The following is a 14570-nucleotide window of genomic DNA, read 5'->3' as shown; positions in this document are numbered from 1 at the left end:
CAATAGGTTTTTTTACAGCAACTACAGGTAGATCATTTTTAACTAGTATCTCTGGTTATTAAAGCAAGATTAAATGCTTTACAGCCTTTAAGTATGCACAGACATCATTTCACTCATCACTGAAATTAAGCCAAAACTAGAGTTAGCGTTGTTATTAGTTTGAGGGGGAACAGCAGCTGTTTTGCAGCACACTAAACCACTAAACAACAGATTAATCAAAGAAAGTGAAGAATTGTTCATATCCAGTTTCAAATGCATGACAAATTAGGTAGGCAGAATGTTGTTACACAAGTCAAAATTTAATATCACTGAGAAACCATGGCACCTTTAACGCCAAGAACTCAGGACCTTGATATTCATCCAATGGCATTTTGACCTCGGTATCATGTTGGGGTATTGATTCTGTATTGACTCAGAAAAGAGAGTCACCTGCTGAATCACTAATAAATCTTCATGAAGAACCCTGGGTTCTTCCTTGGTACTCCCTCATCACAGTGCTACTTAGCTTCTGAGATCTGATGCAATTACCGTATTATGCCGTAATAGATCACACCACAGGACAATAAGAGTCAGATATATGAGAAAGAAGGCAAAAGATCGCTGATATTTCCATTTAAGGAACTGCCAGTCTGACACTGACCCAGAATCCATTGAGTGTAAATATGCTTTATGGGGCAGGGAACATTTCTTCTGTTTCTGAGGTACTCTGAACAATCCTGATCAGGGCCTCTTTGTGCTACTGTAATGCATACACAAAAAAGAACAATGATAATAATTAAGCTCAGTTTTAACTCTTATTTTCCTGGGGAGCAAATTCTGCAAAGCCCCAAGAATCTTCAACTCCCATCAGGACCGCACAGAGGTTTTTGAGGGCCCAGGGCAAAATCTGAAACTGAAGCTCACCCACCTTTCCAAAACAATTACCATGGAGACAAATGAGTTTAAGAATACTACTGAAAACTTTAAAGCTGATTTATTATCACAAGAGACAAATCACATCATTTTTATCTTTCTTGCTTTCTTTTTTTTTAAGTGAACACTTTTATAACACTGTCATAATTTAGGTTCCTTGCAAGATCATGCCCTATGGACAGCATCAATAAGGATTATACATGTTTTTGGGGCATGGCAGACTGGAGGCAGGTTTTTCTTTTTGGTTTTCTTCAGGGCTAACTTGCTAAAGAAGCACTCTCTTGCAGAAACTGCAATGGGTATCAAAATGAAAATCCTTAGAGTGATGCAGGTCTGTGGGAAACTATTCTGTAGTCTCTTTTCATAAGTCTTGCTTAACAACTCAATTGAAGTCACTTTTCACTTTTCCAATTAGTGTGTCACTCAGTTTGTTTAAAAGGCAAGTTTCTTCAACAAAATCCTGTTCCCAAGGTTTGGATAAAGGGTTGGTTGTTTGAATGTAAAATTGTTATGGGTGAGTATGAAATGGATGAGTTTGGTGATGTGTTTGGGGTGGATATCTGAGAGTTGTCCATTATCTTGTAAATACTGAGGGGGGCACTATGCCATCATTTTGTGGCATGATGTTATATAGGGAGATGACATCCATGGTAGCCAGAGTGGCATTTTGAGGGAGGTTGTTAATGTTGCGGCGTTTGTGGATGAAGTCAGTGGTGTCCTGACTCTTCTTGTAATTTCATATATAAGTGTGTTTAGAGCAACATAAAAAACATCAACCCTGAACCTGGTTTCTTGGTTTTCATGGTCATACATGGCGGTTCTGTCTTCATCAGGGAATGCTTTCCTCTTTCTGATTCTTTTCTTCTTAAAATCTTGTTCAAGGCCCAGGCCAGCTACTACAAGTTTTGACACACAAAGAATCAAAGGCCAGGATTCTCAAAGACACTCTGTTTCATTTAGAAGTGATTTTATGAGACAGGAGTCCAGGGAGATTCTAATGAACCCAGGAAGCTGAGTAGCCATACTATCGCCTCAGCGTCCCCGGAATCTGCATGGGGCATAATAAAAAGCAAAAATTTCTCCTGCCAAGTCCACAACCAGGGTCCAGAAGCAGCAGCTGCAAAAGGGGAGGCTGAGCCTCTCCTAGCTTATTATACCTGCCACCCATGATTTTAACCATTCAGACAAACAGTTCATTTTGTTGCACAAAGCTACAGACAAGTCAAGTTCTTTCTTTAATTTCAGCAAAAGCTTGTAGAATTTCCCTCACTCTTTTTGCTAATGGTTTCACTGCTTCAGTTCTTGTACCCCACTGAGTCTGTGAGATATTATTCAATGACTGGAACTGAACAAGTCCAGTGATGGACTGGTCAGGGAGACAAATCATTTTGTACCTGTGCTTATTTCTGTTGAAACGCAAACAACTTTTAATCTTATTCCCCATGTAGGAATGATTTATACTTAGGACTGTAGCCCATCTTCTTACTATAACTCAATACAAGTTTATTTAAGCTGGAGCATCTTGCAGAGCTCATTAATAAATAAAGGTTCATGCTATTCAAGAACTGTGACAGTCTCACATGCAGGCTACGCAGGAAGGCCCTCCATCCCACATGGAGTCCATCATACTATTATAAGCATTTTCCCCATTTTATTATCTTTCAAATTCATATATGCAGTGGCTGCAGAGCATCCTGTAAAGTGGAATGGAGCATGGTGCCCTCCCCAATCATACCACCACCATCCTCCACCTGTCCTTCCTCTTCCCCTCTTAACTGCACTTCATCCCACCAGTTGCCTAATCCCCCAACCTATGAGCCTTTATGCCCCACCCCTCCAAGGAGCCTCAGCCCTCGATCGACCCCTCCTTACTGTCCCCTCCTAAGAACCCCTGCCTCTCCCACCCTGTTCCTTACCTTACTATACCCACCCCCGCTGGCAAGCCTCACCCTGGGGTGACAAGTCTGACCAGCTTCGCAGCCAGTCACCAGTGCTGACAGGAGCCTCTGTGGTTTTTGCAGCTGGCAGGTGAGAGTCTGGCACATAGCACGCTGCAAACACTGTAACTTTAATGGTGGTGTGACACCATGATGTGGTTGGTCACACTGCCACTCACTCAAATTTGGCCACGCCCTCATGATCATCACTTGAGTGGCAATGGGACTCCACATGCTAAGGCACAAAGCCATATTATAACCTGACCAGGCCAAAAAGCATTTGGGCCATGGCCCTTGTGGCCCATTGTGGCTCTGCAGCCTATGAAATATATATTTGGGTTGTGTACAGTAGACATGTTTAATCTAATAATCGTATTGCTCCAGGGACTTGAGAGACCTCTCAAGTGGGCCCTCACTTCTGCCCTCTCCCCCCAACCAGGTGGTCCTGATTTCTATTCAAGTTATCCCCTTTGAATAGCATTTCTATTTTCATTCTGTCCTCAGTGGATGTAGCGTAATTCTCCTGCTCTTTTCATAGCCTAGCTTATAAGGTTAAAAACATATATTTTGATTCACAATAGCACAAAAGGTTAAATGCTGTTACCCTTTTTGCCCCAAGTCGTTGGCCAATATTTGGCACCTCCCGAGTTGTTTCTGTTAGGAGGAGAAATTAATGATAGAGTCAAATATTTCATGAGTGCAATCCTTCTTAGTTACAAAGAATGTGTGCAAAGTCCTGTTCTCCTGAACACAGCAGGGGTCTGGCTTTGGCTTTGGCCAGCCCACCCGAGGCGGCGGGGCTTGAATGAACTCAGGCTTTGGTCCCCTTTCCTGGAGTCATATAGTAATCTTTGTTGTCAGAAAGGGATCATGGTGCAATGAAGTTCAAGAACCCCTGCTCTAGATGAAAGACACTAGCCTTCCAGCATAACAGCATTCTTCCAGGGCTTCCTTTATAATAGGATAGGGTTTCAAGGCTTTTAAAAAACACAATACCTACTTTACAGTTGTGGACTGCAACAAAAATGCTCACAAACAAATGACTAAAATTATGGATCGGGTTTTTTTAGTTAGGATTTTTAACAAAATGTTAGATCACTGATGCGGCATACACGGGCTATGTCTTCTTGTATGTTTGGAAAGTACATTACACATTATGAGTGCTACCACTAAAAAAGGTCATAGGGCATTAAGTGAGCTGAAGCTGGGTTAAAACAATGAGATTGTAATAGCTTCAAAAGCTAGGGCAGCCTGAATTTTTCTGCTAATTGCAATTCATATTAACCTCTACTTGAATGTTACTCAGCGCACCAGGGAGTTATTTGCATGGTCTCCTACCACAGCATGTCCCTGCAGGATTTTGAACTCTTCTTGATCAGTGGAAAATTCTGTGTCCTTGCATAAACTCTAGTTCTGCTTTCCTTTGGTTCAGTACTATTCCGTACTATGCTAGTTAGAAATTTGTAAACAATGCCCTCACAGACTAGAATAATTCCAAACCATTTAGCAAGCTTTTTAGTCAATCTTCCTTTGTATAATGAATGAAGAATTCAAATGTAACTATTCACAAAAGCAATATTGAGAGACAGTGATGCAATCCATTGTTCAGAGCACAGTGTAACATGTTTTATGGGGGAGTTGTTTTTTGTCAGTGAGTTTCCTTACATCTTTCAAGAAAGAGACTTCTGTATTGAAGCCTATAGAGAACATAGTACTACAACTACAATATAAGAGATTTAAACTGAGATTAGTTGGATAAATATACAAAACTTAATGAAAATCCAGCAAAGAGATTAGCTGGACAAATATACAAAAATCTGTGAAAGGTTGTCAAGTTTATTTGCTCATTGAAATAATTCTAATCTGGTTGAGTTCACTGTGGGTAAATGTAACATGTAATACTATGCATTGTAATTTAGCATAATAAACTTGGATGAACAGGTGCCATCTAAAGCACTACGATGAAGTAGTAAGATACAGCATGGTAGCAAAATGTGCAGATTAAACCTGGTTGGGAGGAAAGAGGGAGACATTTTCACAATTTCCCACCACCTTTTTAAAAAATGCTACCTCTGTCATTGATCCAAACATGAGGAATTTTGTCATTTTTAATTATTTTTAACTAACATTATTATGAATTATCATTAATTATTTAGTATTATTTTTTCAAAATTCTAAATGTGGATACAATGAGTAAAGGGAAACAAATTTCTGCCTAACAAGAACAACAGTGGACCCAATCACACCTTCTTATTCAAGCAATCCCAGGAAGGATAGTCTTGTGATTGGGGCACTGGATCTTGAGGAGGTTCTTTGCTTTCTATGTGCCTCAATCCCCCATCAGTAAAATGGGGACATTATTTCCTTTCTCTCAACCTTTGTCTTTTTTTTCTCTACTTACACTAATCTCTTTGGGACAGGGAATCACTCTTATTCTTTTTCTAAATAGGGCATAGCACAGTGATGCCATGATCTTGATCAGGACCTCAACCATACTATTATGACTGATGGCAAAGGAAGAGGAAGGGGCTTTGAGGAAAGAAACTCTGCTAAATAATGTTTTAGTTAAATATTACTTTGTTGTTTTCCCTTTCTTTTATAATTACTTCCTAATGTGGGCTAATCTTACTCATGTCTGTAAATCAACTGTGTAGCCCATAGGGCTAGCTTGCTTTTATTATATTTACTGCCTTGCCTTTATTATATTTTGCCTTCATTATATTCAGCTGTAATGCAAGGAAACTGCAGGTCTGTAAAACTTTTAGCTTAAGGAAGTTAGCATAGTTTGCATAAGTGTGCTTAAGTGGGTCTGTAACCTTTGGCATAGATAAATGGTTTAACGGTTACCTTTAGATTTTAGGAACTATGGATAGTTTGCTCAATTGGTAGGAGTTACAATTTACCAGTAAATGCTACTGCAAGGAACATGGATGTAAAAGCCACAATTCTGTGTAAGCAAGAGGTGACAGGCATGACAATGAGCTAAGATGGTATATAGACATATCTATACATTAACCTACAGAATAAGTACATCTCAACATTATGTGAGTGAGGAAGCTAGATTTGGGCATGGTGGGTTGGACAGTAGCTCAGGCACTATAATACGACCACCCACCATATGGATGAGGCTTTTTTCCAGGTCTCCATCTTTTGCTGTGCACTTTCTACCATCTGACCCTTCGACTCATTGAGGAACTTGGGCCATTCGAATGACTGGTATGCCAGAAACAGGACAGGTCCTTTGTCTTTTCTTACCAGGTCCTCAAGGAAGGGTGTGAGTATGCAGATCTAAGAGCTTATGCAAAGAATGAAACCACAGAGAGCCTCAGTACTGTATTCCTCTTATCTTTTGATGAGGCTTGGAGCTTTTCTGTCTTTGTCCATTGTTCTAATAAAGATATCTAAGGATTTACTTTGTCCTCGGTGTGAGTGTCCTTGCCATCCACCCCAAGGCTCCCCACAAGATAGAGCTTTGTAGTTTTAGTTCTGTGTAGCCAGATTCTGGGGCTGTCAGGTCAACTGGACATCAGTACAAACATTAACCTCTAAAAGGGTGAGGCAACAACTGAACTCAAAGGTACTGTTACAGTGCTATAAAAATTAGGAGACTATGGCAACACTTGGACCAGTAAAAGAAGGTGAGTTTAATCCATAGTTAGACTGTAAGCTCTTTGGGACAGAGGCTGTTTTTCGTTCTGTATTTACAGCACCTAACACAATGGGGTCCTAGTCGGTGATTGGGGTTTAAATGTGCTATGTTAATTGAAATATTATTATAATTATTTTTTTCTTTCATTCATTCATTCGATGATAAGACTTGTACTGCTACTGTAAACTCCTACTGATTTTCACGCTATCCATTGCAAGAATGGTTACAGTTGTATTTTCATTAGTTTAGTTCTGCACAAACTGTAACTTCTGCCTTCAGCCACTAGCACGCACTGGGAATATACACTCCCCTATGTCTTTAGCCAAGCAGAAAAACACTGAGTGAGGCAGCTTCATTCTTCAAGGAGGAGAGACGATGTTTGTAATTCATTATGTTCCTTTAGCTGTGAACATAAATTTATTTGACAAAATGAGTTTTCGGTACCAACAGTATTTTTATTTTAATGTCTCTGTTGTTTTTTAACTGCTTCACTATGACTTAATCTCGTCATTTTTTACTGTAACACAATAATTATTTTATTTTCTTCTTCTCTCTCTGGAGCCATCTTCCTATATTTGCTTTTCATCTCCTGAAACCTGAAGGTGAGTTACTGTCCTTATTCTCCCCTCCCCTCACATGATTCATGCTGTTACCTTCTCTTCAAATGAGAGAACATCACAGACTGGATTGCAAACTATACCCACTTTCCTCCATCAAATCTCTGGCATCTGGAAGTAGGATACATATAGAGGCAGAAAGGAGAGAAATGACTATTTATGTACAACCTCCTAAGGTATTAGGATTTGATGTGATCAAAAGACAAACCACTAACATTTAATGTCCAAACACAACTACTTCCTGGAATGCAGGAAGCCTGAACAGACCGATAAAAAGATCCCAAGTTCTTCAAAATCTTTTTTTTTTAAAAAACTAACAGCCAATTATTTACTATTATATTCCCAGAAACTTTCCTTTCTCCCAAGAAGTGAAGTAAGAATGTGCCAAACTTTCCTTCATACAAACAGCAGAGCTGTGGCTGTTCATATCATTAGAAACAATAAGGAGTCCTTTGCTGATACAAACTAACATGGCTACCACTCGGAAACCTGTTCAAATATATAAATAGCTGGTACTTTTGTATTAGTTGAGGCATCCACAAATACAGTGTACATGATCACTGGAGGCATCTACAATCCCAGCAGAATTCTCACCAACATTTTCTAGAAAACAGAATAGATAATATTCCCCTAAAAGAATGTTTTGGTAGGTACTAGAATAATATTGTGGATCGATTTACAGACCACTCCAAAACCCCTCCAGAAAGAATTACTCCTTCTCCTCATTGACACATCAGGCAATCTGTGTACTTGATAACTTCCTGCTAATAAGCAATCTGATACCAGCCTGTCAATCATTATTTAACTATGTTATTGGTTGGGCGAGTTCTGAGCCAAGCCTTCAATTTTTCTGCTAAATTCTGTTCATTTTGTCCCTGGGGCCAAATTATGGGTCCTATGTCTGGGACCTCAGTCCCTGAAGTCAAGCAAGTACATTGGGAGATACGCTTTTTCACTTTAAAAAAAAAGTAATTTTAATAGGTGCAGAGAAAGGCTTAGACCAAGTATAATCGATATTGTAGAGTGTGCCTGAGTCTGCAGACAGCCTGAAATGAAATCTCAAAGAGGTATGAACTACCCTATTCATCTTCATGGCATATCAATTCCAACTCCACCTTTCTGGGGGCCTCTGCCAAACAAACCCATGCAGAGGACTCTGAATGGCAGGACGAGAAGGAAAATACAGTGGACCCAGCCCTCTCACTCAAATACATTCCTGCTGCTGGGATAAAAATTGGACGTGGATAGTGGGCACAAGAGGAAGCCCTCTGCCAACACCACTCCACACAGGGCTATGGGCAAGGTGCAGTTTTACTGTACAATAGAAAGAGAACCCCAGTGAATGGAAATTTTGTTTTAAGGGACACCGTTACATTGTATACAATTTAATGTACTTGGACTCAGAAGAATTAGCCTTGTGTAATATATGAATAGTTTATGAAAGGGCCTTGTTTGGAAAGGAAAAGCTTGAACGGGATTCAAGGTTTCTCTTTGTAAAAAAGCACAGTGAATGGTGGATTGGGTAGGAAAATATAGATATAGACAAAACAAACGGACTCAAAGAAGAGGTGATATAGACATTTATTGTAGCAAGGATGTCCGTATGGACAAGTGACCATAGACTGGGAACTACAAATAAGAGGTCTCTAACACTATGAATCTGGCACCTACTTTTTAAGAGGCCTCTGATACCATGAGACTTAGGATGTGTCTAAATTGCAATCAGAGGGTGTGACTGCAGCTTGCATAGATATACTCAAACTAGCTTTAATCTATCTAGTTTCAGAGTAGGGAAGACATGGCAGCATGTGCAACAGCATGGGCTAGCCCTGTGAGTAATTACCCAGGTTCTGAGTGGGCTTGTACAACTCGCACTTAAACCCATGTTGTCAGGGCGTCACTGCTTTGGTACCCAAGCTAGATAGATTAAAGCTAGCTCTGGTATGACTACTCAAGTTGCAGTTATACCCCATGCTTGCTCTATACACATACTCACTGTAGAAACTTTGCTATCATTCTTCCCATCCTTCACGTTACTCACAAGGTGCTTCTTCACTTTGATTTCATTTCATGCATCCACCTTCTCTACTAGCATAGGTGAAGCGCAGCACTGCACATCATGCCTTGCAGTTTGGCAACATTGATTATGATACTGAAAATTACTTCATAGCAGTGTGAACAGCAGTAGAATAAACCTTGGTTCCCCTTAGCCATGACCTGGTCTCTTAGCAGTGCTGTTTGCAAAACAGGAAAATGATTTCATGAATATTTTCTACGTTGTTTTCATCTTGCAGGCTTCCATTTTCAGACATTCTTTCTGCAATGTTTTAGTATTTTTTAAAAAAAATCAGAATCATGATTTTGTATTGCTTCTTGAGAACTAAGACTGGTCAGATTTTTTTTTCCTTGCAGAAAATTTCAACAAAAATGAAGGGAAAAAATCATTTGTATCAAAAATGTCAAGGGAAAATGTTGTCTCTTTATTGGAAAAACAAAAGTGTCAGAAACTCTCCATGGAAATTGCCATTGCACCTAAAACCCAATTTTCTGTTAAAAAAGGGTTCTGACAGAAACTATACAACCGGCTTTACTGCAACTATCCCCCTTCCTTCCCCCAGCAAGCAAACACTAGAGAGAACAACTTTGGTTAAAAAAATGTCTGTGAAATCTTTTTTGCTAAAAGTGTTTTGTTTGTAAAAGGCATTTTTAGATTAATATTTTTCATGTGAAAAACGATGCACAATTCTGTCTCTGAGTGAATAACAAAATCATGTCCCGACTAGAGCGGAGCCAGCTGGTTCAGATAAAATAAGAACCAATCCAAATCTTCATCTATCTCTAGTCTAATCAAACCTGAACTGCCCCAGGTATCCCTATTATAGCAAGGGCTCCATAGAAAAAGTAATACAATTTCTTTGTGTATTGCTTCCTTTTTCTGAGAAAATAGGTTCCTTTTCTTGCCCCAATCTCATCCTGCAAATTATCCCAGTCTATGCTTCCTGCTGCCATGAGAAATTTGGACCCATAGTCTGTGTCCCTCAGCTTCCTGACAAGTTCAAGAAACAGAAACTTCTAATAGTTTTAGTCTAACAGTCTAATGGTCTATTTTTGGATCCCGTGTCTGTTGTCCTTTGAGTAAAGCTGAAGCTGGTATCAGTATATAGCTGGCTTCTTGGGGCAAAATTCAAGAGTTGTAAAAATAAACAAAAATATTGTACATTTTTTGGAAAAAAACAAGTGACATATCCTCCTAATTCTTCTACATAAGAACAAACCAAGGCCCCAGTCTTGCAGCTAGTTGTATGTGGGCCATGGAATTCACTGGGGTTCACTAGGGCCCATGGGTCCACCTGCAGGCATCATATCTCAAGACTGGAGCTTAAGGCCCTGATCCCACAATCAGAATCATGTGGATGGACCCTTGCACCAGTATAGAGTTTCAATGAATTCAATAATGAGCCCTCAAAAGAGAGACATTGAGAACATTTGAAAAACCATCACAGGTATTTGGGGGAGGTCAATAATAAGTGGCCTTTTAGAGATGTCTAACAATTCACTCGAAGAAGTACTAGCAATCAAGGAGAAATCTTTCCACTGACAGCTAAAGGTTTTTAACTAGGCTTTCAAAACAATCTACCCCAACAATGCAGGTCAGCACAGGTGGATTTACTGTCTGAAGTTGATCCAGCTTGGCAAGGGTTAGTCCATTTTTTTTAAAGAATAATTTTATTTTGTCTTCTGTAGTGTCATCTGATTGTGACTGGATTTTTAAGATTAACAAACCAGACAGCAATGCTATAATTTAATTAAGGGTATAAGGTTTTAGTGCTCTCTGATGTGACTCGAACAAGTATAACCTATAGGTAGATGTTGGCATAGAAAGTACGCTTATTAAGTTTGCGGACGATACCAAACTGGGAGGGATTGCAACTGCTTTGGAGGACAGGGTCAAAATTCAAAATGATCTGGACAAGTTGGAGAAATGGTCTGAGGTAAACAGGATGAAGTTCAATAAAGATAAATGCAAAGTGCTCCACTTAGGAAGGAACAATCAGTTTCACACATACAGAATGGGAAGAGACTGTCTAGGAAGGAGTATGGCAGAAAGAGATCTAGGAGTCATAGTGGACCACAAGCTTAATATGAGTCAACAGTGTGATACCGGTGCAAAAAAAGCAAACGTGATTCTGGGATGCATTAACAGGTGTGTTGTAAACAAGACACGAGAAGTCATTCTTCCGCTTTACTCTGCGCTGGTTAGGCCTCAACAGGAGTATTGTGTCCAGTTCTGGGCACCGCATTTCAAGAAAGATGTGGAGAAATTGGAGAGGGTCCAGAGAAGAGCAACAAGAATGATTAAAGGTCTTGAGAACATGACTTATGAAGGAAGGCAGAAAGAATTGGGTTTGTTTAGTTTGGAAAAGAGAAGACTGAGAGGGGACATGATAGCAGTTTTCAGGTATCTAAAAGGGTGTCATCAGGAGGAGGGAGAAAACTTGTTCACCTTAGCCTCCAATGATAGAACAAGAAGCAATGGGCTTAAACTGCAGCAAGGGAGATTTAGGTTGGACATTAGGAAAAAGTTCCTAACTGTCAGGGTAGTTAAACACTGGAATAGATTGCCTAGGGAAGTTGTGGAATCTCCATCTCTGGAGATATTTAAGAGTAGGTTAGATAAATGTCTATCAGGGATGGTTTAGACAGTATTTGGTCCTGCCATGAGGGCAGGGGACTGGACTCAATGACCTCTCGAGGTCCCTTCCAGTCCTAGAGTCTATGAGTCTATGAAAAAGTTCTGGTTCTTCTCTATCAATGGAGAATTTAGAGTTTTATATTCTTCTCACTATTGGATTAAGGGGAATAATCGAGGTTTATTTTGTGATACCTATGAAGGTGCAGACTTTCTGAGGGAGGAACTGACTAAACACTTCAGTTATCTTTCTGAGTTTAAAACAATATCAGGCAGGGCTGATGAGAAAAGATACTTAGGGACACCTCCTAAATCTAGATTAAATCTAGAATAAAATCACAATAAATTGTGACAAAGAGAAAGATGCCTGTGCGTAATTCTATCCTATTTCATTTTACTGACACCCCTAAATCTGATTCAACTACTAAATTGTTACTACTTTTATAAATAATGGGGAGAGAAGTCAGAAGAAAGCTCCTCATATAAACTTTGAATGTTATGAGCTCGCCTCGTCTGACCTGATATTGCCAAAGTCCATTCAAATCCAAGTTGTCTCGATGCCATTCTGGCTGCTCTCTTCTGACCCAGTGCATGATGTTATATCCTACAATCCATGCAGTGCAAGACTTGCATCATCCCATGGGATAACTTCTGCCAAGATAAGGAGAGAGACAAGGTGGGTGAGGTAATATCTTTCACTGGTCCAGCTTTTCTTTGTGTGATAGGCAAGTTTTCGAGCTTACATAGAGCTCTAAAATCCTGGGATCAACACTGCATACAAAAAATGAGAAAAGAAGAGAAATACAGGTTAACACCCTGGTGTCTGAAAATGGCTTACCAGCCTGTTAAAAGCACCCTCAATGCCACAGACAGATGGCCTAAATCAGTGGCTTTCAACCTGTGATACGCAAACTATGTCTGAGATTTCTGAAGGCGTCTGCACCTCTATTCACAATTTTGTAGGGGTCTGCAAATGAAAAAAGGTTGAAAACCACTGGCCTAAATCCTCTAGTACAGGTTGATGTGGCAATGCCTGTCTTAAAAGAGTGAGTACCTCAAAGCATTGTGTGTGGTAATGAGAGGGGCATTGGAAGGCTGTCTAAGAAGTGGCTTTGGGTTACGATTGCCATGGAAAGAGAGAAACCACTCTCCAAAGAGACCGTAGGGAAGGTAATACTAGATTGCAGCAGGCAGACTCCATGTGGCACCTCAACAAACCCATGTGTAATCCTACACATTTCTGATATGCCTTGTAAAGCTATAGATGCAACTCTGAGTGTTCTAGACCCAAATGCAAGTTTGTATGAGTAACTATTCCTGGGGGAATGTTTTGAAGTATAGTATTCATCAAGCTTGCCTGCAGTCGCTGGAGATGAACTGGCAGAGATAAGTCATTCATTCCCTTACAGAGGGCTGGCTTTTGGCTACCTGCAGCTGGTCCAAGCCTCTGTCCAACCGAGGCATAACCCAGCTTGTCACTCTTTCATTGGATGTGGCTGATTGGCCAGAGATTATTATGCTGGTGTTATTTATTTCTATTACGACAGCACCTGAGATCCTAATGAAGGATCAGGACCAATTGTGTTTGGCACTGGTCAGATAAATAACAAAGAAGATTGTACCTACCGTAAAGGCCCTTCGCCCAGACCACCTGGCCAGTGGTTCACCACGTTGCATTCCATTGTGCCTCGGGAAGACTTACCTCCATCACACCGTCCATCGCTGTGCTGTGGGACACTTACCTTGAAGGATCCTGACATCTCCACAGCCATGCCTGTCCTGGGAGCATGAGTATGCGAGTGTGACACTCCCCTCACCCCCTGCTCTTTTGGGCTTAGCTATGTGCTGTTTTCTGCCAAACTCTGGTAGGTCAGTAGTCCTCTCTAAGCTTACTAGCTGGCACAATTTTGGGTAACATCTCTATCCTCATTTTCTTTGGAGGCATTTGATGCATGACATATGGGTGTGAATAAATACAATGTTCTGCTCTCTGGTTCCTAATCATGCACCTTGAATCATTTCAGACTGAAGGAGGACTAACTAGTAGATGATTCTGTGAGCATCAGTTTGTAGAACTTTTGGACCATATGCACTTGCCACTGGGCTCACCTTGTCACAGTTTTCTCTAATCCACCCCACCTATATGTCTAGTGCCTTTGGGCATTTCTGGTTGGTAACACTGCCACCTCGTCCACAGAGTGCAGGTCAGGGGCGCATGTGCAAAGATGGTTTAAATTTCACCTTTGTACTCCTCCAATGCTGGTGACTTCTCCATGCTGGGCCGGTCCCTTTCATCAGTCTGAGGGTTGCAAACTTCCCCAGGGAGTCAAAAATGCAGTAGGACATCAGCATGGCACAGAAATATCCTGGCAATGCCCCCCTTTCTCTGGCTACACATTCTGTTCCATGCTACAATAAGCAGCTGTGAAAGGGAATGGCATCAGAGCCCCTATACTGGCCCTATGCTACTAGAGGACCCTTTTGCACTGGGCTGATACATGTTGGGACAATTACACCAGGCACATTTAATTCAGGATGTGCATCTCAAACCAGCTACATTGCACTGGAGGCTCTGGATCCCGGTAGATTTTTCTGTGGCAGTGGAGCATCAATGTCACTATCACTTGCGTAATATATTTTTTGAAAGGCACCTCTCATCCAGAATGCTTATGGATGACTCTAGATTAGTAGAAGGGACTCTGGTATTACTATCTATCCTAAATAAATAGGCTTAGAAGGCTTAGATTTTTTTCATCGGTAAATAT

At 40.5% G+C, this 14570-nt stretch overlaps 1 long non-coding RNA gene across 2 annotated transcripts; it reads right to left on the bottom strand.

Moving 5' to 3' along the window:
• Positions 1-6166: 6166 nt before the first annotated feature.
• LOC127034932 (uncharacterized) lies at positions 6167-12437 on the bottom strand. Of its 2 annotated transcripts, none has more exons than XR_007769531.1 (4): positions 12324-12437; positions 7632-7718; positions 7152-7226; positions 6167-6901 (listed from the first exon to the last, which is right to left on the bottom strand). It is a non-coding gene; the product is annotated as an uncharacterized LOC127034932 (long non-coding RNA). The 2 variants fall into 2 exon arrangements; XR_007769533.1 differs by lacking the exon at positions 12324-12437 and adding an exon at positions 9112-9196.
• Between the last annotated feature and the right edge of the window lie 2133 nt (positions 12438-14570).

This window comes from Gopherus flavomarginatus, chromosome 1 (genome assembly GCF_025201925.1).
Source record: "Gopherus flavomarginatus isolate rGopFla2 chromosome 1, rGopFla2.mat.asm, whole genome shotgun sequence".
Taxonomy (NCBI): Eukaryota; Metazoa; Chordata; order Testudines; family Testudinidae; genus Gopherus; species Gopherus flavomarginatus.
The sequence above is the reverse complement of the archived record's forward strand: the minus strand, read 5'-3'. Positions and strand labels throughout refer to the sequence as shown.